Below are 25,570 nucleotides of genomic sequence, written 5' to 3'. Positions count from 1 at the left end.
GTGTCATTTCTTCTTGGAGAAATCTTAAGGTAACTGCTTTAAAATTCTAGCCAAGTAATTTCTAGCATTTGGGTAATCTCGTTGGCATTGTTGATTATCTTTCCTTGTTTGAATTGAGAATCTACTGGTTCTTGGTGTGATACATATTTTGGATTGCATTCTGTATTTTTAAATTATGAGACTCTCACTATGAGACTCTGGTTGCTGTATAAATCTGTTTCACTAGGTAATAGGCCTGTTGGGTTCAGAAAGCGTGATCTACTTTTGTAGGCTATGGTTCTAATGTCAGTTTAGTTTTCAAACTTTTACTGTGTTATTCTGGTCTCCTGTGCTTATGTGATACTGAAGCCTGTTTGAAACCTGAGTGGTAATCTGTGCCGTAATTCAGTTTTCAAAGTTTTTGCTATATTGATTCTAGTCGGTTTCTTCTCAGGTCTGCTTATGATTTTACGCTCAGATATAAAAAAAAAATTTCACTTTTCAGCTTCCTACTCTCCTTAATCTAATCTCCTAATCTCCACAAGTTAGTTGGGAGTGGATGGAGTACCTCTTCTTTGCAGGTGTTCCCTTAATCCAGGGCAGGGATTATAGACGGAGGCCCTTCTACCATCTTCACAGTGCCTAATAGGGAAAAAGGACAGATGCTGACTCTGTTTATGTTTGTCTAGAGCGAGACTGGCTGTTGGATGGGGCAGGGGAGAGAGGTCTGCCTCGTCTTTGGCTATTGCAGAATGGTGATGGTTGACAAGATTCTACCCCATACCATCTACAGCACTCAGGGGAGAGGAGGGAGAATGACTGCAGCCTCTGCTGGGTGGGTGCAGGGTGGGGATGTTTGATGGCTCTGTTGCACAGTTGCCGTAGTGCCTTGTGTGAAGGGGACGAGACACCGTTTCTTGTGTGGCGTTTGCCTGGAGTAGGAGAGATGCTGTCTGAGGGTTCTGTCCAGCACAGATGCCTTCTTCCCTGTGCTTTGGCTAGCAGGAACATCTTTTGTTGTGGTTGTTGTTGTTTGCATCTCTTTATCTCTTTGTGTTTCAGGGTTGTAGGCTGCTCTGGTTTATATCAAGGCCAAGAGATACAGGAGAAGAAACCAAACCAAGGAACTCATTACCACATTGTTCCTTGAGTCCATAGGTCCTTAGCCAGTCTGCCTTATTCTCTACCTTTTACAGTCTTCTGATAGATAGTCATTCTGTTTGTTTTGCTGGGGAGCATTGAGTTGTAATTCCTGAGGTGAGTACTGTGGAATGTGCTTACTTCAACTTTTCTAGAAGCCTTGTTTCCTTTTTGCTGGCAGTATATATCAGACTTTTTAAAAGAGTGAGAAGGACCTGAGGCTCTAATCTAACCATCTTCAGATTTTTGATGAATTTTCCATTAATCACCATAAGTTAAAGTGACCTATAGTCTCACTTACCTATAGTAAATTCGTTGTAAATATTATACGTGCTCTTAATTTAGGGGTATAATTGAAATCATCACATTCTACTTAGTTTGCTTCTCTGGTTTTTAATGCAATATTTTAACACAGAAAGCAAAAGAAAGAGCAACTTCCCTTCCCCTCCCTTCCTTTCCCTCCTCTCCCTCCTTTCCCCTCCCTTCTGAGGAATTAGATCTTCCCCCTGTGAGGGACTATCTAGCATGACTTATCCTACATATACAAAGAGTTGCCATGAGACCCAAGCTTGTGTGCTCTCCCAGGATTCACTTCATAAGCAGAAAACAAAAATGACTGGATAGATGTGAAACTCATGCACTTTGGCAGTCACAGAACCCTGTAGATATGTTTTATTTTAGCCTACATTTCCCTAAAGTAGTAGAGCCTAGTGGGCAGGAAATGTGCTTGGGAAGTAGCTCCACGCAACCGTCAGAGAGGATGGGCGTGCTACCACAGGGAAGAAGTGAGAGCCCTATTGTGTCTGCCTTGTTCAAGGCAAGCTGATCACTGTTCTAGGGAATTGAGGCTTAATCATGCTGGGGACTATATGTGGAACCACGTTGAAAGCAGCTCAAATTATCCAGATTGGGGGATGGGAGAGGGTAAGGTATTTCCAGCATCTCATGTCCCATTGGTTGCCGCATGAATTGCCACCTCCTTCATATCTCTGTATTTTTGTTTATGTGCCAGAATAGCTGAGTGGGCTGTCAAAAGCCTCCCATGCGGCAGAGAAATCCCCATATAGAAGGAGCTGTCACATTATACCTGTGTGGCTGCTTTCTGTAGCAGTGACTAGAATAAAAAGGTGGCTCAAGAGTATCCTCCTGAGATGGGGCCAAGGGATCTCCAATATAGATTTCCATCAGTTCCCCCTTTTGAAAGCTTCACAGATGCCTTGTTGTCCTTCTTCACCTTAATCCAGTGAGCAATTCCCAAATCAATTCATAACAAATTCTTTTTTTTTTTTTGTTGCATATGTTAACCAAAATGAATTTCTACAGAGTGCAATGAAAGAACTCTGACACTTCCATTAATCTGTTTTCTTTGACTGGGAGACAGTTTCATCTGCGGTAAAAGCCTGTCTCCGTGGTTGAATCTGCGCATGTCTATCAAAATGCTTAAACTGCGCTTCGAGGACCATATGGGTGTTGTGAAAATAGAATCTTCTGGGCCCAGATGCTGAAGTGTCCTGGTTAGCTTCTGATCCTCCACAGTCAGGCCTAACTTATTCACATAGTCTTTAATGACATACAGTGCTTCAGTTTTGAATAGATGTAAAGAGGCAGCAAATTGAAAATGCAAGTTAAAGAGATACAGGTGGATGTTATCACATAAATAGTATCTGGTTTTCTGAAATTACAATTATGACAGTCCTGAATGATCTCTGATCCCACTGTATTATAATGTGACAGCTGTATATTGCTGTGATTTCTCTAGTGATGCTCGCTGTTGCTTCCTTGTCATCTTTAATAACACAGCAACTGGACAGATTAAGTTGAAATGATTTATTCTCTGTGAATGTCATAGTCAAGGCATGCTGTCAGAGTAACAGGTTAAAGCTTTTCCATTAGGAGGTTATTATGTACAGTATGGTGGTACAGCTAACAACCTCCTTGTGTTCCACTGTATCAGTGACACAGTTATGCATTTCTCATTAGGAATTGATGGAGAGGTCTTTTGTGATTCCTAGCAAAACAATTTTTAAATGCAAATGAAATGGAAGTACAACATATTAAAAAATGTACAAATAATCAGGTTATTGGAAATCTCACAAAGTAAACATAACCAGGACCCAGATCAAGACAGCACATGATCAATACTGCAGAAGCTACCCCGTCAAGTCACAATTTCATGCCTTTGGGAACCACTATCTTGGCTTTTACTACCACAGATGAATTTTGATTGACGTTAATTTGTGTATTTGACCGAAAAATTTCTTTTTTTTAATATAATGACTTTTATGTTTTTCCATGATAGCTGGTCTACCAGTTCTATCAGTTTTCTACTGTACAGCATGGTGACCCAGTTACACATACATGTATACATTCTTTTTTTCTCACATTATCATGCTCCATCATCAGTGACCAGACATAGTTCTCAGTGCTACACAGCAGGATCTCATTGCTAATCCATTTCTATTTAAAAATTTATTGGGGTATTTATTTAGTGAAATAAATCTTAAATGGTACAGTTCAATGAATTTTGGGAAATGCACAGTTTCCTAACCAATAACTATCAAAGTAAGGAACATTCCCATCATCTCAGATTTCCTTGTGTCCTTCAGCCAACTCCTCTTCTGAAAGCAATCACTTTCCTGAAATCTCTTGCTATGGGTTAGTTTGGCTGGTTCTTGAAATTCACATAAATCAAATTATATAGTATATCCTCTTCTAACTGGCTTTTCTTTGCTCATCTAAAGTTCCTGAGATTTCAAAAATGTTGTATGTATAATTAACTTGGTTTTTCTTTTTATGAGTGGTATTCCACAATATCAGTACACTACAATTTGTTTTTCCAGTCTTTTGTTGTTGATATTGGTCTGATTCTAGGTTTAGCCTGTAGTGAATATGCTTCTACTAACATTCTTGGAAAGTCTTTTTGTAGAAATGGGATTTTATTTCTCTTTGATGGAAGTTATGGATCATAGATAGGGTATGTTTAACTATATAAGGAGTTTCCAAACCATTTTCCAAAGGGGCATATAATTTTGCATTCTCACTAACACCGTATGAACATTTTCATTACTTTACATTCTTGTCAATACTTGGTAGTGTCAGTCTTTTAAAATTTTGTACTTCCTGGCAGGGTATTGTGCCGTCGCATTGTGGTTTTGATTTATAATACCATAATGATTTTACATTGTTGATAAACTTCAAATTAGCAATTTGTTTGAAGGTTAGTGTTTTCTATTTACTGTCTAAGAAATCTTTACCTATCCTCAGGTCATAAAGTTGTTCTCTTCTGTTTTGTTTTATAAGATTTGGCTTTTATTGTTGGCCTTTAATCCATATTACATTACTTTCTGTGTATTACATAAGGAGTGGTATGTAAGCATTTCTAGTTATTTCAGTACCTTATGTTGAAAAGATTCTTTCTTTTCACCTTTTGATTTATTTGTCCGTTGTTAAGTCATCACTATTTTTTGGTCACTGTAGCTTTGGAATAAATCTTGAAATCAGAAAGAATAAGTTGTCCAAATTGTCCCTTCTTTTGTAGGACTATTTTGGCTACTCTAGATCTTTTCCATTTCAATAGATATTTTACAATCAGCATGTCAAATTTTATAAAAAGTCCGCTGAGACTTTGGTTGAGATTGAATTTGAGAGGATGGACAATTTAATAACCTTAACTCTTTAATTATACGAACTTGGTGCATCTTTAGGTATATGTTTAAGCGTTTTTGAATTATCTCTCAGTAGTATTGTGTAGTTTGCATTTGAGAAGTCTTGTACATCTTTTGTTAAATTTACCCCTAAGTAGCTAGTATTTTTGAGGCTATTGCAAATGATAATAATTTTTTAGGAATTGTATTTTCAACTTTTTCCGTGGTAACATATAGATATATGATAAATATAGATTGACCTTGAATTCCATGTCCTTGATATATATAATATACGCTTCTGCCAGATTTTCATAGTTTCATAGGATTTTCTGCATCTTTAATTGTGTTGCATGTGATTAAAATACAGTTTTAGTTCTTTTTTAATCTTTTTTTTTTTTTTTGTCTTTTTCGGGCTGCACCCAGGCATATGGAGGTTCCCAGGCTAGGGGTCGAATGGGAGCTGTAGCTGCCAGCCTACACCACAGCCACAGTAACATGGGATCCGAGCCATGTCTGCGACCTACACTGCAGCTCATGGCAATACTGGATCCTTAACCCACTGAGCAAGACCGGGGATCAAACCCTTATCCTCATGGATGCTAGTTGGGTTCTTGGTTAAAGAACTAACCTATAATGGGAACTCCTGGGAACACTGTTTTTTAATCTTTATAACTTTCATTTAGTTTTCTTTCTTTAGTTGTTGGCTGGGATTTCTAAGTCGGCTGCATAAACTTGTTAAAAGTCAACATCAGTGGCCTTACTCATAACATTAGGGGGAAAGAATATACTATTTCACCATTAAGTATGATGGTAGTCATAGATGTTTTTAAGAAATATGCACCCCATATCAGATTACGGCAATTCCCTTCTACTCCTACTTTGATAAAAGGCTTTCATTTTATCATGAATGGATGCTGGATTTTGCCAAAAGCTTTCCTGCATATATTGAGGTGCTCATGTGCTTTCCTTCTGTGGTTAATATAGTGAATGACATTGATTTATACAAATGGTAAATTAATTTAGCATTCCTGTGACGAATCCTATTTAGTCATGTTATTGTCTTTTTTCTGTATTTCTAGGCATGATTCCCTAACTTTTTTTGAATTTTTACATTTATGTGTCCATAGTTATTTCTTTGGCGTATCAGGTTTTGTTTTGTTTTGTTTTTTTTTTTTTTTGCCAGGTTTGGTGTCAGGGTTATGTTAACCTCAGAAAAAAGTTAAGAAATGTGAATCCTCCTATATTTTTAAAAAGTATGCATAAAAGTGACTTTTTTTTCTCAAATATTTGACATTATTCACAAATAAAACCATCTGGACCTGGGAAAGTTTTAACTTAAAACTCACTTTTTAACAGATATATGGCTATTTAAAATTTCTCTTTCTACTTGTGTCAGTTTAATAATTTGTATATTTTGATGATTTAGCCATTTAGTCTTAGTTATCAGTTTTATTGATATAAAGGTACTTTTTACTATTTGTAGAATATATAGTAATGTCCCCTCCTTTATTCCTGTTAACAACAATTTTAATTTTTTTTGATCAGTCTTGCTAGGTATTTTTTAATTAAATTTGTTTTAAAGAACCAACATTTTGGCTTTATTAAATTTTTATATATTGTCTTTTTTTAATTGTTGATTTCCATTTGTTATCTTTGTTATTTACTTTTGTCTCCTTAAGTTTATTCCTGTTTTTCTAACAACATCAAAAGTATGTTCTAAAAAAATAATAAATAAAGATTTAAAATCCCTAGCAAGACTAATCAAGGAAAATAAAATTTTAAAAGGAGGCTGTAGAAATTATTAACATCAGGAACCACAAAGGGGACATCAACCAGATATACATACTATAGACATTAAAATGAAAACAATAGGAATTTATGGACAACTATATGCCAATACCTTCTACAATTTGGATGAACGGGTAAATTCCTTAAAAGACATATATTACCAAAATGAACATAAAATAAATACAAAATGTGAATGATGTCATATTTCCTGAAGAAGTTGATTTCTTGATGACTGATTCTACCCCCTCCCCAACAAACTCTCTATTTTTGATGTTTTTATCCAAGGAGTCTTATCAAATATTTTAAAAAGAGAGAGTTGTAATTCTATACAAACTCTTTCAGAAAATCACTGCAAAGGGAAAGCTTCATAACTCTTTTTATTGTTTTGGTTTTTGGCAACAGTAAAATACGTATTTCAAAGATGTAATAAGACTGCAAAATTTCAGGCCAATATTCCTTTTGAATATAGACATAAAATTTTTTCAGAAAATATTACCAAATCAAATCTAGTAATATTAAAAAGGATAATACAGTGTGGCCAATGAGTTTATCCCAGTAGTACGAAGTTAATTTGCTATTCAAATATCAATTAATGTAATTCATCTCATTAACAGAATAAAATATGAAATCCATATAATCTTCCCATGAGATGTAAAAAAGCATACAACAAAATTTAATACCCTCTCATGACATCACTTATCAAAAGAGAATAGAATGGAACTGGCTTAATCTGATAAGAGGCATCTATGAGAAATCTATGACTAATATAATTAATGTTAAAACATTAATATTTTCCCCTTAATTTTGGAGAAAAGCAAAAATAATCTTCTTTTCTAATTTTCTATTTCTATGAACTTTATAGAAGTCCACGCCAATTCAGTAGGGCACTAAAACAAGGTGAAGGGAATACAGATTAGAAAATAAGTAAAACTGTCATTTGAGGATGACATGGCTGGGGTTAGAGAAAACTGTAGTATTTATAAGAAAAATGATTAAAAAGTATTTCAAAAGATTGAGGATACGAATTAACGCATGTGTCAACTATTACTGTATACTTTTGACAGACTATTTGAAAATTAGGTTAAAAGTTAATACCATTTGTAATGATATTTAAAAGATCAAATCCCAAGGATTAGATGTCATGAAAGATGTGTAATACCTTTACATGGAAAACTATAAAACATCTGAGAGCAATTACAGAAGTCTTAAATAATGTATGATATCATGTTCATGGACTGAGAAAGTCATATTGTTTAGTTTTCCATTGTATCTAAACTGATTTGTAGATCTAATTCACACTAAAATCTTAGCAGGCTATTTGAAGAAATACACAAAGTGATTCCAAAATACAGTAGATGGAGTTCCCGTCGTGGCGCAGTGGTTAACGAATCCGACTAGGAACCATGAGGTTGCGGGTTCGGTCCCTGCCCTTGCTCAGTGGGTTAACGATCCGGCGTTGCCATGAGCTGTGGTGTAGGTTGCAGACGCGGCTCGGATCCTGAGTTGCTGTGGCTCTGGCATAGGCCGGTGGCTACAGCTCCAATTAGACCCCTAGCCTGGGAACCTCCATATGCCACGGGAGCGGCCCAAGAAATAGCAAAAAGACAAAAAACAAAAACAAAAAAAACCCAAAATACAGTAGAAAGTGCAAACAACATCAGCCATGCTAAACAATCCTAAAAAAGAACAAAGTTGCAAGACTTACAGGACTTGGTTTCAAGATAGTATAAACCTACCAAAAGTTAGGGAGTGTGTCATTACTGTGTCTGTGCAGAAGATGAGATTAACGGAAGAGAATAGAGAGTCTATAGAGATACACACATGTATCTAAATGTGTATATTTAATATATATTCATTCCTATAAATGAGGATAGAATAATCAATGAAATTGAAGAGTGAATCCAGAAATCAAACTCTGTGTGTGTGTGGTTAAATAGCCATACAGATGTGTAACTGTTGTTTACAATTTTAGTTTATACTAAAATAGGTTAAATTTGAACACTAGACTTTACAATTAGTATCCCTTCTTGGAATAAGGGACTAACAGTAAAAAAAAAAAAAAAAAAATTTGGGCTTTGTGTTCCAGTGGTTCTCAGTGGGCGTAGAGGGTAAGGGTTAGGGGAAGGAGAATTGAGATAGATGGGGGATTGAAAGGTGGGGAGTAGAGAAGATTTTGCCCCCTATGAGACATTGACAGTGTCTGGAGACATTTTTGGTTGTCACAACTGGGAGAGAAGTGCTCCTGGCATTTAGTGGGTAGCCCACTTACAACAAGAATTGCTTGATCTAAATGTCAGTAGTGCTAAGGTTGAGAAACTCTGGTGTATTCTTATGGATTTGTGTTAAAATACCAGATGTGCCTCCTTTGTGTACCTATAGGATCTTGAGAGAAAAAAAATACTAAAATAAGAATTATGTTTACTTTCAGCATTGTTTTGAAGCGTAACTATAAGAATAGGAGGTTAGCACCATGCTAGAACATAATAGACCTTCAATAGTTGGTAGCTTTTATTATTGCTATTGTTGTTTTATATTGTATTATTTTTTTTTTTTTTACATAAGAGATGCCTTAATGTTCAGTTTGAAATTTTCTCGGCTTTGAAAAGTGAGAGGAAAATATGTGAAAAAGCCTACTAACTTGTGTGTGGGGAATTTTTCACAGTGTTTTCCCTTGGGGCATAAGAGGAGAGACCCAAAGGTCACACTGACAATGTGTAGGGCTCTATAGTGGTTATATTTTGGTTCATATGGACCACTGATCACTGACAACTTTGTGGTGCACAGTGTTACCTGAACAGATACATGTTTTGATTCTTTTTACCAGTCCTGTCTCCAAAAGTAAGATAAAACTGTTGGACCAATAATTGGAGCCCATTTACTAGTAAGAAATAGAGCATTTAAAACACACAATTTATATAACCTGTCGTATATTTAAGAATATTTACATGACATAGTTTTAAAAGTCTGAGTGGGAACACAAATGCTACTTTGTACATCGTGCTTGGGTCAGAAAAAACCAGAGAGACGAAACTCCATCTCTAAAGACTTCCCTTGCTTAAAGGATAACTGAAAATCTTGGGGATTATGCTGTCATGGTAATAGACATTCAAATAAACTTGCTTTTTTATTGCAGGGTTTTCTTGTTGTATAAAATAGGGCATAGAATCTTAGAGGAGAGCTCTGCTATCTACTAATTAAGCAAGGTACCCAAGCAAGAGGCTTCCTTCCCTGGATCGGTGTTTTCTGAGTGCCTCCTGTGTGCTGGAAATTGGGAGTATCATTGTAAGGAAAATAGTCTAGTGGGGAGTATCATCAAATAATCATATTAACATGAACATTCAGATTTTAAGGAGTACTGTGAAGGAAAGTTAAAGGACATCACCATTGAAATATGAAAGCACTGCTCTGAATAATTTTAGTTATTTCTGAAGATAATTTGGTACTTTTATTTGTTCTTTGTTTCTTTGTTGTATCCCCCTTTCTCTTTCTTTTTCTCTTTCTTGTGGAACCTTTATTAAATCTGCCCAGGTTATGTTCTAGACAGTTTGCTAGCAGCTGGGGAAAAAATGTAAACAAAATATTTACTGTGTCTTCATGGAATTTATGAGCTAGCTTTTTAAGTGAGAAATTATTGTTTTAAAGTAAAGAAATGGAATTAAACACTGCCATTTCTCTTGCAAAATCACAAATAAGGGGGGAATAAAAGAAAGCCAGACAAATTGCCTGAAGATCAGATTAAATCACACAGGTATTATTAGTGACTCCAATTACACACTGACCTTAGTGACAACACTTGAACAAACTTGCCTTTATCATCAGTGTTTGAGGGAGAAAGGAGAGCGGTCCATTGATATCATTAAATAATGACCTTGATTATTGAAAAAGGAGATGATGCAGAGAAGAACATCAACAGAATCTCCTGATTGCATTACAATTTTCTAGCAGGCAGGAGACTGTCTCTGACGAGACTTAGCCTTTGTCATCCATTTCTAAAATTAATTCTATTTGTTTAAATATTCGCAAAACATATAATTTCTTACTTTGTCTCTAGTAAATAGAAATTATTGATAGATTTTAAAATAAGAGGTCTCAAATTTAATAGTGTATTTTTATAAGTGATTATTTTAAATTCTATTTATTAAGGCTTAATTACTGTCTCTTCTATATAATGAGTCCATTGCATATCTTGTAAATGCTTCCAATAATCACATGAAATTTTAATGAATACACAATAATGGTCTTATTAATTTTAAATTAAATGTACTTGTTCACTTTTGAAAATAAATTTAAAGTGCCACTATAAATAACTCAGGAAAGTGTATTCATTTTTACACTAGAGAGTCTATTACTTTGGATATTTATAACTGTAAATACTCTTGTTCTTCTTAAAGAATAAAAATAGCTGATAGAGGTTGAGTGTTTTTCTGTGTGCCATGCACATATAATGGTTATTGGTTGTACTTTACATGGACTATTTAATTTAATTTTTATGCAATAGTAAGGCAGGCCTGTTATTATGTTCAATTTAGAGAAGTGGAAAAAAAGATTTAGAGAGGTTATATGTCAAGCTCAAAATCATGCCTTCTAAGAGTTGATAATGGGATTTAAATCTGAGCATCTAAAATCCCAGGGACTTAACCTTTGCTTTAGGGGAGTAACGTCACTGACTTCATTTCTGATTTCTAATTAGATTACAGTTAATTAAGTGGTTAATCAAAGCTGGCAATTTTCTTGGTGAATATATTGTTGCAAAAACTTTGGCTTTGTCAGTAACAATACGCAAAATGGTAGCAGTGAAAGCTGAGTACTTTTGTCTGGAAAGGAAGTGTGGTATGCCAGAGAGTCTCCTGTTGATCAACAGAACCACTAGTTAAACACTAACCAGCACATCACTGAGTGTGACTACAAGCCACAGAGTCAAAAGTAAAGGAGTAGGTCCCTGAAGTCTTGCTCTTCTTCAAGTAATTGTAATAGTTCTTGTTTATTTACATATTAATGGAAATTTAACCCTTGAGAGACATTCAAAGGCTTCTTTTCTATTTTCCATTCAGTGTAGTGGTAAGCCCTAGGCAAATGCCCTAGCAAATAAACCCCTGTATTTCTACAGTTATTTCACATCATGTATTTGTATATTTCCTTTTCATTTATACTTTATGCCATGAGTCTAGCAGGGTATCATTTAAGACTGTTAATACTGGAACAAGTCAACATATTTCATGTTTTATTCTACCTTTACTTATTCCTTCTACGGTATTCCTCCTCACTTTATGTGGATCTGAGTTTTTGACCTATATTATTTTCCTTTTCTCTTAAGAACTTTTTGCTTTTTAGGGCTGCACCTGAGGCATGTGGAGGTTCCCAGGCTAGAGGTCTAATTGGAGCTACAGCTGCCGGCCTACATCACAGCCACAGCAAACACAGTATCTGAGCCACATCTGCAATCCACACCACAACTCACAACAACGCCAGATCCTTAACCCACTTAGTGAGGCCAGGGATCAAATCCTCAACCTCCTGTTTCGTAGTTGGATTCATTTCTGCAGTACCATGATGGGAACTCCAGAACTTGTTTTAACATTTCTTATAAGACAGGTATACTGGTAAACAAATTCCCTTAATTTTTGTTGGTCTCATAAAGTCTTTATTTCTCCATTTTTGAAAGATAATTTTGTAGGGTACACAATTCTAGGTTGGTGGTTTCTTTCAACACTTGTAATGTTTTACCTCATTTTCTTGTTTGCGTGGTCTCTGAGGAGAAGTCACATGTAATTCTTGCACTTATTCCTCTGTAAGTAAGGGTTTTTCCTCCCCTCTGGCTTCTATCTGCATTTTTTTCTTTAATTTTGATTTTATGTAGCTTTGCATAAGTTGTCTAGAAGATGTATACCCATATGTGTATGTATATGTATGTGTATATATATAAAACAAATTAGTTCTAAAATTCTTATCTCTAATGCTTATCAGCAAGATAGAGAATGCCTTTGGGATATTATTAGTATTATTTCTTCTTCTTATCCTTTTTCACTTCTTTTCTTTCTCCTACTTTTTCCTCTTCTTCTGTCTCCTTTTTCCCCCCATGCAACAATGTAACATAGCTCTTTTTTCAGTTTTTGATATACTAAGTTTTTTTGGTTAATTTTTATTATAGTTGATTTACAGTGTTCTGTCAATTTCTTCTGTACAGCAGTGGCCCAGTTTTATTTATATATATATATATATAAATATAAATAATATATATATAAATAATATATATATATTCTTTTTCTCATATTATCTTCTATCATGTTCTATCACAGCTGATTGGATATAGTTCCCTACACCATACAGCAGGACCTCATTGCTTATCCTTTCTAAATGGAATAGTTTGAATCTACTAGCCCCCAACTCCCAGTCTATTCCAGTTCCACCCCTTCTCCCTTGGCAACCACATGTCTGCTCTCCATGTCTGTGAGTCTGTTTCTATTCTGTAGGTAGGTTCATATTGTCATATTTTAGATTCTACATATAAGTGATATCATGTCGTATTTGTCTTTCTCTTTCTGACTTACTTCACTTAGTATTAGAGTCTTTAGTTCCATCCATATTGCTGCAAAGGGCATTATTTTGTTCTTTTTTATAGCTGAGTAGTATTCCATTGTGTATATATACCACATTTTTTAATCCATTCATCCGTCAATGGACATTTAGGTTGTTTCCATATCTCAACTATTGCGAATAGTGCTGCAATGAACATAGAGGTACATGTTTCTTTTTGAATGAAAATTTTGTCCTGATATATACTCTGATATTGCTGGGTCATGTGGTAGTTCTATACTTAGTTTCCTGAGGTACCTCCACACTGTTTTCCATAGTGATTTTACCAATTTACATTCCCACCAAAAGTGCAGAAGGATTCCCTTTCCTACACACCTTCTCCAGCATTTGTTATTTGTAAACTTACTAATGATGGCCATTCTGTGTGAAATGGCACCTCACTGTAGATTTGATTTGCATTTCTCTAATGATTAGTGAGCATTTTTTCATGTGCCTGTTGGCCATCTGTATGTCTTCTTTGGAGAAATGTCTGTTCAGGTCTTCTGCCATTTTTCAGTTGGGTTGTTTGTTTTTTTGCTGTTCAGTTGTAAGAGTTGTTTTTATATTTTGGAGATTAAGCCCTTATCTGTTGCATCATTTGTAATCTATTTTATCCCATTCTATAGATTGTCTTTTTGTATTTTTATGGTTTGCTTTGCTATGCAAAAGTTTGTAAGTTCGATTAGGTCTCATTGGTTTATTTTTATTTTTGTTTTTATTGCTTTGTTTCTATTGCCTTGGGAGATCTAAGAAAATACTTGTATGGTTGATGTCAGAAAATGTTTTGCCTATGTTCTCTTTCTAGGAATTTTATGGTGTCTTGTTTTATGTTTACGTATTTAAGCCATTTTTGAGTTGATTTTTTGTGTATGGTGTGAGGGTTTGTTCTGGTTTCAGTGATTTACGTGTAGCTGTCCAGTTTGCCCAGCATGATTTGCTGAAGAGACTGTCTTTTTCACATTTTATATTCTTGCCTCCTTTGTCAAAGACTAATTGACTGTAGGTGTCTGGGTTTTTTTCTGGGATCTCTATTGTGTTTCATTGGTCTATATTTCTGTTTTGGTACCAGTACCACACTGTCTTGATTACTGCAGCTTTGTAATAGTGCCTGAAGTCTGTGAGAATTATGCCTCCTGCTTTATTTTTGTTCCTCAGATTGTTTTGGCAATTCAGGGTCTTTTATGGTTCCATATAAATTTTTGGATTATTTGTTCCAGTTCTGTGAACAATGTTATGGATAATTTGATAGGGATCACATTAAGTCTGAAGATTGCTTTTGGTAGTATGGCTATTATATTAATTCTTCCAGTCAAGGAGCATGTACTATCTTCCCATTTCTTTGAATATTCTTTAATTTCCTTGATTAATGTTTTATAGTTTTCAGCATCTAAGTCTTTCACCTCCTTGGTCAGGTGTATTCCCAGGTATTTGATTTTTTGGGGTGTGATTTCAGAAGGTACTGTATTTTTATATTCCTTTTCAATATTTCATTGTTAATATACAAAAATGCTACTGATTTCCAAATGTTAATCTTTATCCTGCTACATTGCTGTGTTTTTTGTAAGTTTGAGTAGTTTTTTGTGGCATCTTTAGGCTTTTCTATGTATAGTATCATGTCATGCACAGAGTGAAAGCTTTACCTCTTCTCTTCCAATTATGGTACATTTTATTTCTTTTGTGTGTCTGATTTCTGTGGCTAGGACTTCCAATATTATGTTGAATAAAAGTGGTGAGAATGGGCACCCTTGCTTTGTTCCAAATTTTAGTGGGAAGACTTTCAGTGTTTCTCTGTTGAGTATTATGCTGGCTGTGGGTTTGTCATAAATGACTTTTATTATGTTAAAATGTGTTCCCTCTCTACCCACTTTGGTAAAAGTTTTGATCATGAATGGATGTTGGATTTTGTCAAATGCTTTTTTGACATCTATTGAGATGATCATGTGGTTTTGGACTTTTCTTTTGTTAATGTGGTGCATGACATTGTTTTCTGTATGTTGAACCAAGCTTATGAACTTGGGATGAATCCCATTTGATCATGGTGTATGATCTTTTTTATGTGTTGTTGGATTTGGTTGGCTAAAATTTTGTTGAGAATTTTTGCATCTGTGTTTGTCAATGAATATGTCTTTCTTTTTTGGTAGTATCTTTGTCTGGTTTTGGTATTAGGGTGATGATGGCTTCATAGAATGTCTTTGGGAGTGTTCCTTGTTCCTCAAATTTTTTTTTTTTGGTCGTTTTTTTAGGGCTGCACCCGTGGCATAGGTTCCCAGGGTAGGGGGTCCAATTGGAGCTTTAGCTGCTGGCCCACACCAGGGCCACAGCAATGCTGCATCTGAGCTGTGTCTGCAACCTACACCACAGCTCACAGCAATGCTGGATCCTTAACCCACTGAATGAGGCCAGGGATTGAACCCATTTCCTCATGGATGCTAGTTAGGTTCACTAACCACTGAGCCATGACAAGAACTCCTTGTTCCTCAACCTTTTGGAAAACTTTAAGAAGGATGAATTATAAGTTCTTTGTATGTTTGGTAGTATTCACCTGTGAAGCCATCTTGTCCTGGACTTTTGTTTTCAGTTTTTTTTTTTTTTTTTTAAACAACGTATTCAGTTTCATTTCTAGTGATAAGTCTGTTCAAATGATCTATTTTTGGTTCAGTTTTGGCAGGCTGTATGTCTCTAGAATGTTATCTATTTCTTCTAGGTTGTCAGATTTGTTGGCATGTAATTGGTCATAGTATTCTCTTATTTTTTTTATATTTCTGCAGTATCTATTGAGATTTCTCCATTTTTCATTTCTTAGTATGTTTATTTGGGTTCTCTCTCTCCTTCTTGGTGAGTCTGGTCTGAGGTTTGTAAATTTTATTGACCCCATTCAAGGAACCAGCTCTTGGTTTTTTTGATTTTTTTTTCTATTTTTTTGAATCTCTATTTTATTGATTTTCTCTGTGATATTTATGGTTTCCTTTCTTCTGCTGACTTTAGGTTTTGTTTGTTCTTTTCAAATTCTCTTAGGTGGTAGATTAAGGTGTTCATTTGAGGTTTTTCTTCTTTTTTAAGGAAGGTCTATATCACTATGAACTTGCCTCTAAGAACTGCTTTTGTGGCCTCCTATAGATTTTGATGGTTGTGTTTTCATTACCATTTTTTTTTCTTTTCTTTTCTTAGGGCCTCACTTGCTTCATTTGAAAGTTCCCAGGCTATGGGCTGAATCAGAGGTACAGCCACTGGCCTAGTCCACAACTACACCAATGCTAGATCCAAGCCACATCTGTGACCTACTCTACAGCTCATGGCAATGACAGATCCTTAACCCACTCAGTCAGGTTGGGGATCGAACCTGAATCCTCATAGATCCTAGTCAGGTTCATTAATGGCTGAGCCATGAAGGGAATTCCCTTGAGGTGTTTTTTAATTTCCCTTTTGATTTCCTCATTGATGCATTGGTTTTTTTAGTAGCCTGTTATTTAGTCTCCATGTAGTCAGTTTTTTCTCATTTCTTTTTCTGTGGTTGATTTCTAGTTTCATGCTAGTGTAGTCAGGGAAGGTGCTTGAAATATTTTCTATACTCTTAAATTTGTTGAGTTTAGTTTTGTGCCCCAGTATGTAATCAGTCTTTGAGAATGTTCCGTGTGAACTTGGAATGAATATATATTCTATTTTTTTTGGATATACTATCCTGAAAGTATCAATTAAGTATAACTGTTCTATTGTGTTATTTAGGATCTCTGTTGCCTTATTGATTTTCTGTCTAGAGGATCTATCCATTGATGTGAGCGGGGTGTTAAAGTATCCCAGTATTATTTTATTCCCATCAGTTTCTCACTTTGTGTGTGTTAGTATTTGTTATATGTATTTGGGTGCTCCTGAATTAGGGGTGTATATATTGATGAATGTAACATCCTCTTCTTGAATTAATCCTTTTATCCTTAAATCATGTCCTTATTTGTCTGTTTTTATGGCTTTTGTTTTAAAGTGTATTTTGTCTGATAGGAGTATTACAACTCCAATTTCCTATCATTTCCTTTCACATGAAGTATCTTTTCCCATTCCCTCACTTTCAGTTTATGTGTGTCCTTTGCCATAAGGTGAGTCTCTTATAGGCAACATATTGTAGGGTCTTGTTTTTTTAATCCAGTCTGCTACTCTGTGTCTTTTGATTGTATCATTCGGTCTATTGACATTTAAGGTAATTATTGATAAGTATGTATTGCCATTTTAAATCTTTTTTTTTCCAGTTGTTTTTATGTTTCTCCTTTGTTCCTTTCTTCCTTTGGTTAGATGATTTCCTATTTTATGCCTGAATCATCTTCCTTTTAGTTTTTGTGAATGATTTGTGGTTTTTGATTTGGTTTTGATTTGTGGTTGCTCTCTTTTTCAAGTGTGTTAACCCATTTCTATATCTGCTTGCTTTAGTGTGATAGTCATATAGGTTCAAACATAGTCTAAAAAAAAGTCCAGATTTTATTACTTTCCTTCACCACATTTTATGATTTCGGTGTCCTTTTTTATATCTTCATGTTTATGTTCACTGTTCCTTGTGTTTATCTTTGCTTTTACAAATAGGTTTTTTTTTTTCCTTTTAGATCTGCATATTGGCTTATTTGTGATTTCCTCCATCCTATATCTTCTTACTTCTTTCCTATTTAGAGGAGATCTTTCAGTATTTCTTTTAGAATGGGTTTAATATTGCTGTATTATTTTAGTTTTTGTGTGTTGGAAAAATACTTTATTTCTCCTATTTTAAATAATATTCTTGCTGGGTAGAGTATTATAGGCTGCAAATTTTTCCCTTTTAGATCTTTGATTATATCTTGCCCCTCTTTTCTGGCCTGTAGTGTTTCTGTGGAGAAATTAGCTGATAGCCTTATGAAGGTTCTCTTATAATTAATTCTTTGTTTTTCTCTTGCTGCCTTTTTCCTATGAAGATGGGAAACTACTGGCCACTGACTTATACATCATGGGGCCTTCAATTATTACAGTTAAGTTATATATTAGCTCCTCTCTTCTAGACTATATAAATTTAACTTCGTAAGAATAATTGGCCCAGTCGGTTTACAAGTCAGCATGTTTTCTGGAAAAGCTCCTTATAGTTCTTTATTTTATGTGCATGGAATTGAAGTCTTTTTTTTTTTTGGCTTTGTAGGGTCGCACTTGTGGTATGTGGAAGTTCCCAGGCTAGGGGTTGAATTGGAGCTGTAGCTTCCACTCACAGCCACAGCCACAACAATGTAGGATCTGAGCTGCATCTGTGGCAATGCCAGATCCTAAACCCACTGAGCAAGGCCAGGGATTGAACCCGCATCCTCATGGAGACTATGTTGGGTTATTAACCTGCTGAGCCACAAGAGGAACTCCCTAAGTCCTCATCCTTGAAGTGTCATAAGTGGTGAAACTCGAACTAGACCAGAAGTCTTTTCTCATCTACCTGAGTATTATTTTCATTAGTCCCTCAGATTTCCTTCTATTTTATATGTTTTGAGAAATAAGGTGTTCTTTGATGTCCAGTATGGAGAGTCCAAAAATTCAGGTGATTTCACATCGGTTTGTTATGCACTGAGTGAGCAGTAAATATTGACCAGATGCTGAGTTCCAAAGAGAAGTAAGCCCTTGAGATGCTTCTGGGAGTAAGAGAGTAGACTCAGAACTACAAAGAATATAAGGTAGACTAATGTGTGCCTTGGGGGAGGTATTGACTGTGAGGGTGTTTTAGCTCTGACATTGACTGCCTTATTGAGTAATAAGATTGGTTCAGTTGACCTGGCTAGCTAGCTAGGTATGTATCCCTTTTCCCTTTTACCTCTCTGCCAGTGTATCTTTAGAATTTTTATCACAGAGGACAAATTTTCCAGGTGGGAGAGGGCTGTTTATTAACCAAAATGTAATGTAACTATGAACTAACTATTGTGGAGGAAAGCCCACAAGGTGGAGGGGTTATTTGAACAATCTTTAAAGGATGAACACTATTTCAACAGTGAAGGATAAAGGGCAGGTGTAAAAAAAATGTTCCCTGAACAAGGAGAACAGCATTGGCTTGATGGTAACATACAAAGTGTGTTGGAGGAGGCAAAATTATTAGAGCCGACAGGATATAATGACAGCAGTGAGAATTAAAAGGGTGGGAACATCCTTCCCTTAAAAAGTGAACTCAGGGAGTTCTTTCTGTGGCACAAAGGGTTAAGAATCTGACTTGAGTGGTTTGGGTCACTGTGGAGGCATGGATTTGATGCCTGACTCAGTGCAGTGGGTTAAGGATCTGGCATTGCTGCAGCTGTGGCATAGGTTGCAGCTGTGGCTCAGTTTCATTCCCTGGCTCGGGAACTTCCATACAACATGGGTATGGCCAACCAAGAAAGTAAACTCAAATGTGTTGAATGGATTTTGAAAGAATATGTTGCCAAGAATTGGAGAGATTATCAATTAGTCACAGAGCTTATGGGAAGCATGAGGAAGAGTGGAAGTTTTAAGAAAAAAAGAAAACTTGGAGGAATAAAAGATGAGAATAAGAATGTGCTCAGAAAAATGTGAGGAACATTTTTTAGATACTTGCCATTTATGCGATTACCTATGTGTCTCAATTACTTGAGTAATTGAGTAAACTCATGAAAAGGCATTACTTTATTCACTCCTTAAAGAATGGAGACTGTGCTACAATTTCAAGATGTTCCCTTTTGTGTAGTGAATTTTAGTACCCAAACAGCACTTCGATTTATCAGAGACTAGAAAACATCAGTTCCACGGTAGAATGAGTCCGTCCGTCCTCTTTTAAACAGCTTCAGCTGAATGTCCCAGAGAAAAACACTTTCATCCTGAGAGTAGTGTATCACAGTATGGCTGATGTTGTTTAGGGGATGATGGATTAAAATTAACCCAGAAACTGGTCCCCGTTTTAGAGTGATACTGTGAAAATGGGTAGGCATTAGGCTTTATTTCGTTCAGAACAGCACATGCTCTTAAAACGGTGTTCTTCAAGGAACTATTTCAATTAGTGGGGGGAGAAATCTGTTTAAATCCGGATCTACTAATAATCAAGTGTATTAAAAACACAGCCACACAAGCTTGGATTTTATTTCTCTAGGGCTCAGGCTTTACTTGTGGTTAGTCATGTGCAAAACAGAATGAAAACTTCCACTGTCAATTTACGTTGACTCCCATCTGCCATGAATGGTAACCCATGATCTCTTTTCCACTGGGTATTTTTGTTGTGCTCTTGTCGCTGTTTTACAAAGAATCTGCAATCACTTATTCTGTGCGCCTCACTCAGTTCTTGAAGAGAGACAACACTTGAAAATATAATGGCCAGATGATCTCAGGATGCAAGAATCCTTCAGATGTTTGCTGAGAACTGTTGAAAGATGCTTCAGTTTGACAAAAGCAGGAAATGTTAATTTTCAGCTCTTTTATAAATAGAGGGATGATCTGTAAAGGGAAAACTGTTGTCACAGCAAATGTACACTTGAGTGATTCAAACCTAATTAGTGGTTATATGATTCACTTTGAATATATTTACTGTAACAACTGGTAAACTGCTTTTCAAATTCAGCTGTTGAATCGACTCTATTTTTTTTTTCTTAACAAGACAGCCTAGAATTTTTTTTCCTTTTTTCTTACCAAACTTAAACCTTTCTCCTCCATATGTGTTCTATAATCAATGATTAACTGCCTCCATCTTCTTTCTGTTCCCATTCTACCCCTCCCTGTAAAATTCCCAAAATATTTACTAGAAGGAAACATATTAGCATTATCCGCTTGTTTTCAGCAGCATAAGGATGTGAATATTATCTGTTCAAAGTGTAGAAGTAGTTATTATGAAAAATAAAGTCATATTCCTCAAAAGACTCTATTGAACTAGGTGTTCACGGCAGTGATGTATGTTAATTCTATGCTACGTCTTCCCATTTTGTTAAATACTTGACTTGGTGTAACTGAAAAAAGAGAAATTCAAGCAGAGTGGTGATTTAGTGACTCTAACTGAAAGCAATTTACAATATGTTTAATTAAAAGAAATCTTTATATAAAGCAGACATAATTTATATTTTGGATATACCACAAATTAATTTTGGGGGAATCATTCCCAAAACCAAATACTCTAAAATTCGGGTAATATATGCTTTAACCCAGCAGTAGTAGGAAGAAAATTCTTGCATTCTACTGCATATCCTTTCAAAAAATCTGATCATTAAAAATAGCAAGTTTGTGGCAGATATTTTGGAAAATGTAGAAGCGTATAAGAAAAAAGAAAAAATGTAATTCTACTACTTATAAAGTTTAGAAGTATTTTGTTTCCTAAATGTTTCCCAATCTTTGTATGTGGAATTAAGAAGAATAGGGATCACATTATCCACATAATTTTGTAACTTCTTTGAGAAAAGTTCTTTTCCAATTGCCTGTTTGGATTTCTACATGCCTCACTGAGCTCTTTGAAAACCTGATTCCTCATTCCAGAGATAGACATAGATCCACAAAGAATGCAGCTGTATCATGGATATGCCAACATGCATTTTCCTAGACATGTGAGATGCCTCTTGAAAATAATTACTTTCACCAATTGATTTGTGAAGGTTTAGATATTAGAAATGAGCAGTATTAAAAATAAACACAGGAGTTCCTGTTATGGCTCAGTGGTAACGAACCCCACTAGTATCCATGAGGATGTGGGTTTGATCCCTGGCCTCACTCATTAAGGATCTGGTGTTGCCCTGAGCTGCAGTGTAGGTTGCAGACATGGCTCAGATCCTCTGTTGCTGTGGCTGTGGTGCAGGCTAGCAGCTGTAGCTCTGATTGGACCTCTAGCCTGGGAATCTCCATATGCTGCAGATGTGGCCCTAAAAAGAAAAAAAAAAAAAAGAATAAATAAACACACACTTTAATGCATAGTTTGGGAGGGATAGTTGAGGGAGCGAAAGTTTCTAGAAGGTCCATAGGATAGTGAGGGCAGAGTCCTTGAGAGATGGCTGAAAGCTTCAGTCATCAAGGTAGCGAGGAGGACAGGATTAGCTGATTGGAAGGATTGCCCTCTCCTTCTAGGTGGAGAAGAACAGAACTGTTTCTTTATCTGGCGATCATGCCTAGGAACCCCCAAGGAACCACCAGGCTCTCTAAGCTGGGTGTCAGTACAGTGTGAATAAGGGTAAACTCTAGATTTTTGGCATCCGTTTGGGCCAGTAAGCTTTATACAGAGAAACAAATGAAACCAAACAACCGCCCCACCCCCATGCTCTGGCTGCAAACAGTTCTTCCCTGATGAGGTGAGTCACACCGCTTCATTTTCTCTTTGAATTGCAGTTAAAGAAATGAAAAAAAGGATCACACTGACAGCAAAGAGAAAATTACTTTACATGGTGGGTGGATAATGTGCGGTGAGGTCAGCTTCTTGAATGCTATGGTTGGAATCCTTTTTTTTCCAAAAAATTTTTATAAGGCTGAATGATTTTATTACCACTAATAACCCTTGCGGCTCTGAAAGCGAAAATAATCGGGGTAATCAAAATTTATGCTTTAGGATGAAAGGTGATTATCTGCAGATGAGAGGAAGGAAACTCCTCTCTCCCCAGTGCTGTCTGCCAACTCCACTGTGAGAGGAGAACCGCGTGGAGCCTTTGGCGAACATCCTGTGGTGGAGGTTGGGTTGGCCCTTCTTTCAAAGATCAGGTTTTGATGGCTGGAAGCCATGGACGTTAAGGCATGTGTGAATAATCTGAAGCTCTTTACTCAGAGAAAAAGACTACCTGGAGATACTGCAGAGGAGGGAAGGTTGATCTCAAGATGTTTGCCCTCCTCTTTGAGGAGTCTCTTCAAACGATTGAATTTTATTTTTAATGTTTATTTTAAACTAAAACAGCCCTTTATGATGGCCATTGTATTTGTTCTGCTGTAGTGGGTCCTATCGTTTTCGAGAGTTCCTCCTTTCCTAAGCTGAAGATGGGGGCTTTGGGGTGATTTAAATGTGGAACTGGGAAAAACAGGATGGAAAAATGTGCTGGGTTTAATCTTGATTGATGAAAGACAGGACTTTTTGTTATCATGGAGATGTGAATGGATATTATTTGTGAATTTCTCCCAAATAGTTAAAGGAAAATTATTCAAGGCAGAGGTAACTAATTAAAGTATGTGAAATTTCTCCATAACTTTTGGTGGAAGAAACACAGGTTACTTTTTTTTTTTTTTTCTAAATCTGATTAAATTGTGTGTAGAGCCCCTGCACATGAGAGTGGTGAGGAAATTAAACTTGTTGGATTACTACCATCCTTCCAAAAGTGGACTTGTGTCTCTGTGGTCTTACACGGTTTAGAAAGGTAATCTCTAAAAATTTCTGTGCATATAGTATTCTATTAATATATTTATTATAAAACATACAAAAATAGAAATACAGAGAGACAAACAATTTAAACAATTACTTTAAAAAGTATTTTAATTTTAACATTAATGGAGTAGACCTTTGTCATTATTATTATTTATAATTTCTAGTGAACAAAACTTGATTGAGTGTGCTTTATAGTTTTGAAAGTCTTGGTTGTATCAGTGATTCAAATGCTGGATCATAAGTCCCGTATATTTTCACACTTGGTTTTAATGAAAACTAAGCTGAAAAGGATGCCTAATAAAGATAAGTAGATTCAGATGGATGCAGTGCAAACTCGGCTCCATTGGTGAAATTACAACTCTTTTCATTTCCAGTAATGGAAAGGTTTTGTTGAAATTCATCTGGTACATTTCCATTTTCCATGATGTCAGTGAGTTAGTCTTACATATTAACACAAAGGTATCCTTTGTTACCTATTTTAACTAAAGGGTTCAAATCCTGTTAAACTCTTTGTATAGATGATTTTAAAACAGCTTAGAAAATTAGTTTCCTAAGTTTTTAATGAGTAGGGTATGAAGATTTTTTTAAAAATAGATAATGTTATTTAATTTCGGCAGCAAAGTCAAATGTTTCCATTTACAAACATCTGTTTTCAAAATGCTCTCTCTGTAGCTCAAGATTCTTTTAGAATGTAGTCATTTTTTCCTCCACTCACTTTTAAAATGTCACCTTTACCTTGAGGGAGCAAGTAAGTATTTTTTTGAAAATATCTTCTAGCTTATTACTGACATGCACCTGTTAGCATAGGGATGGTAAACAAATTTGAAACGTGTGTTTTTTTGTGGAAAAAAAAAATAAGACTTTAAATTTGATGGTCCTTTTAAACACTTTGCCATTAGATAACATTAAATAAAAGCTGGTCACACCCCATCTCGTTCCATGACACTGCAGTATTCTTTGTTGGAAATCATATAATTCCATAAACTGATACATGGAAGCTTTAGTACATAGCAATACGTGGAAAGCTGGTAAAAGCCTAAGCAAGTATTGTTTCCCCTCTGAGTGGTAGATCCACCACTCTGCCCTCAGGTTAGCTAATACCCTTCCCCACGTAGGAGAGTCTGACAAATGGACTATGTTTAAGTTCTTTCTCTCGCTCTCTCTCTTTTTTTTTAATTTAAATAAAATTGTCCCTAAATACAAATTTGACCCTTAGTTGTAACTTTATATTTATATCTTGGAAATGACTGGTGTCACTCTTTGGGGCATGCCCCCTGACCTTTGACCCACACTGACACCAGGGAACAATGTTAAGCCCTTGAGATTTTCCTACTTCTGTGCCTGTCTAGAACCTGGGAATATTTTGTGAGGCTATGGCTTGGCCACCCAGTGTCCAGCTACTCATGTTTGAGGTCCAGCTGCCTTAGTGCTGACCTGCAAGGAAATGCAATAACTGTTCTCTAGACCTGCTGAACATTCCACTAGGGAATTTTCTGTGTTTGCCATCCACCTGAGGTTTTATGCAATTTCAGGTGATTCACCAGAAGAGTCTAGACCCCCAGCTTCCTACTGACCAGGACTTTTGGAGGTTCTGTGTGTGTGTGCGTGTGTGTGTGTGGTGGGAGGTGGGGGGTGGGTAAGGAGGGGGTACGCCTGTGTGATCAATTTGAAGGATCTGAGGAAGTCTCATCTATCTCGCAATCGTTTCCACCAGAAAGCCTATCATTTTTAAATTTTTTTTTTCATGGTTTGGAAAAATATTTAATAAAGGAAATTGTAGGTGAAAAGCAGGTTACAAAACAATATTTAGTTTCATATATGGAACAGGATCATTTAAAGTCAGGCAGATTTGCCTTTGAATCCTAGGTGCACTGCTTACTTAGATGAGTGACCTCAACTGCTTGAAACTCAGTTTCCCCTTCTATAAAATAGGCATAAATGTCTTATTTTTCAGAGCTGGTACAAGGATTAAAGATAATGTATGTAAAGTACTTAGTTCACGACCAACATACTCAGTAAAGAGTAGCTTTTAACTCATTTTCTCCTGCTTCTTTGTAAGGATTGAATCCCCTTCTGGGTATTTGGAAAGGACAGGAGAGTATTATAGACAGAATGTTTGTGTCTCCTTGAAATTCATTTCTTG

General features: G+C 36.0%; 1 long non-coding RNA gene across 10 annotated transcripts in view; it reads left to right on the top strand.

Annotated features, from left to right (window-relative positions):
- LOC102158243 (uncharacterized) overlaps positions 1 to 25,570 on the top strand; it is a 1,270,494-nt gene that overhangs the window by 141,725 nt on the left and 1,103,199 nt on the right. The gene's annotated exons all lie outside the window — the stretch shown is intronic.

The sequence above is a fragment of the Sus scrofa genome, chromosome 2 (genome assembly GCF_054392235.1).
Source record: "Sus scrofa isolate SSC_HxYL_T2T_F1_AM1 chromosome 2, Sscrofa_HxYL_maternal_Yorkshire_Landrace_v2.0, whole genome shotgun sequence".
Taxonomy (NCBI): domain Eukaryota; kingdom Metazoa; phylum Chordata; class Mammalia; order Artiodactyla; family Suidae; genus Sus; species Sus scrofa.
This window is presented reverse-complemented; position numbering and strand designations above follow the sequence as displayed.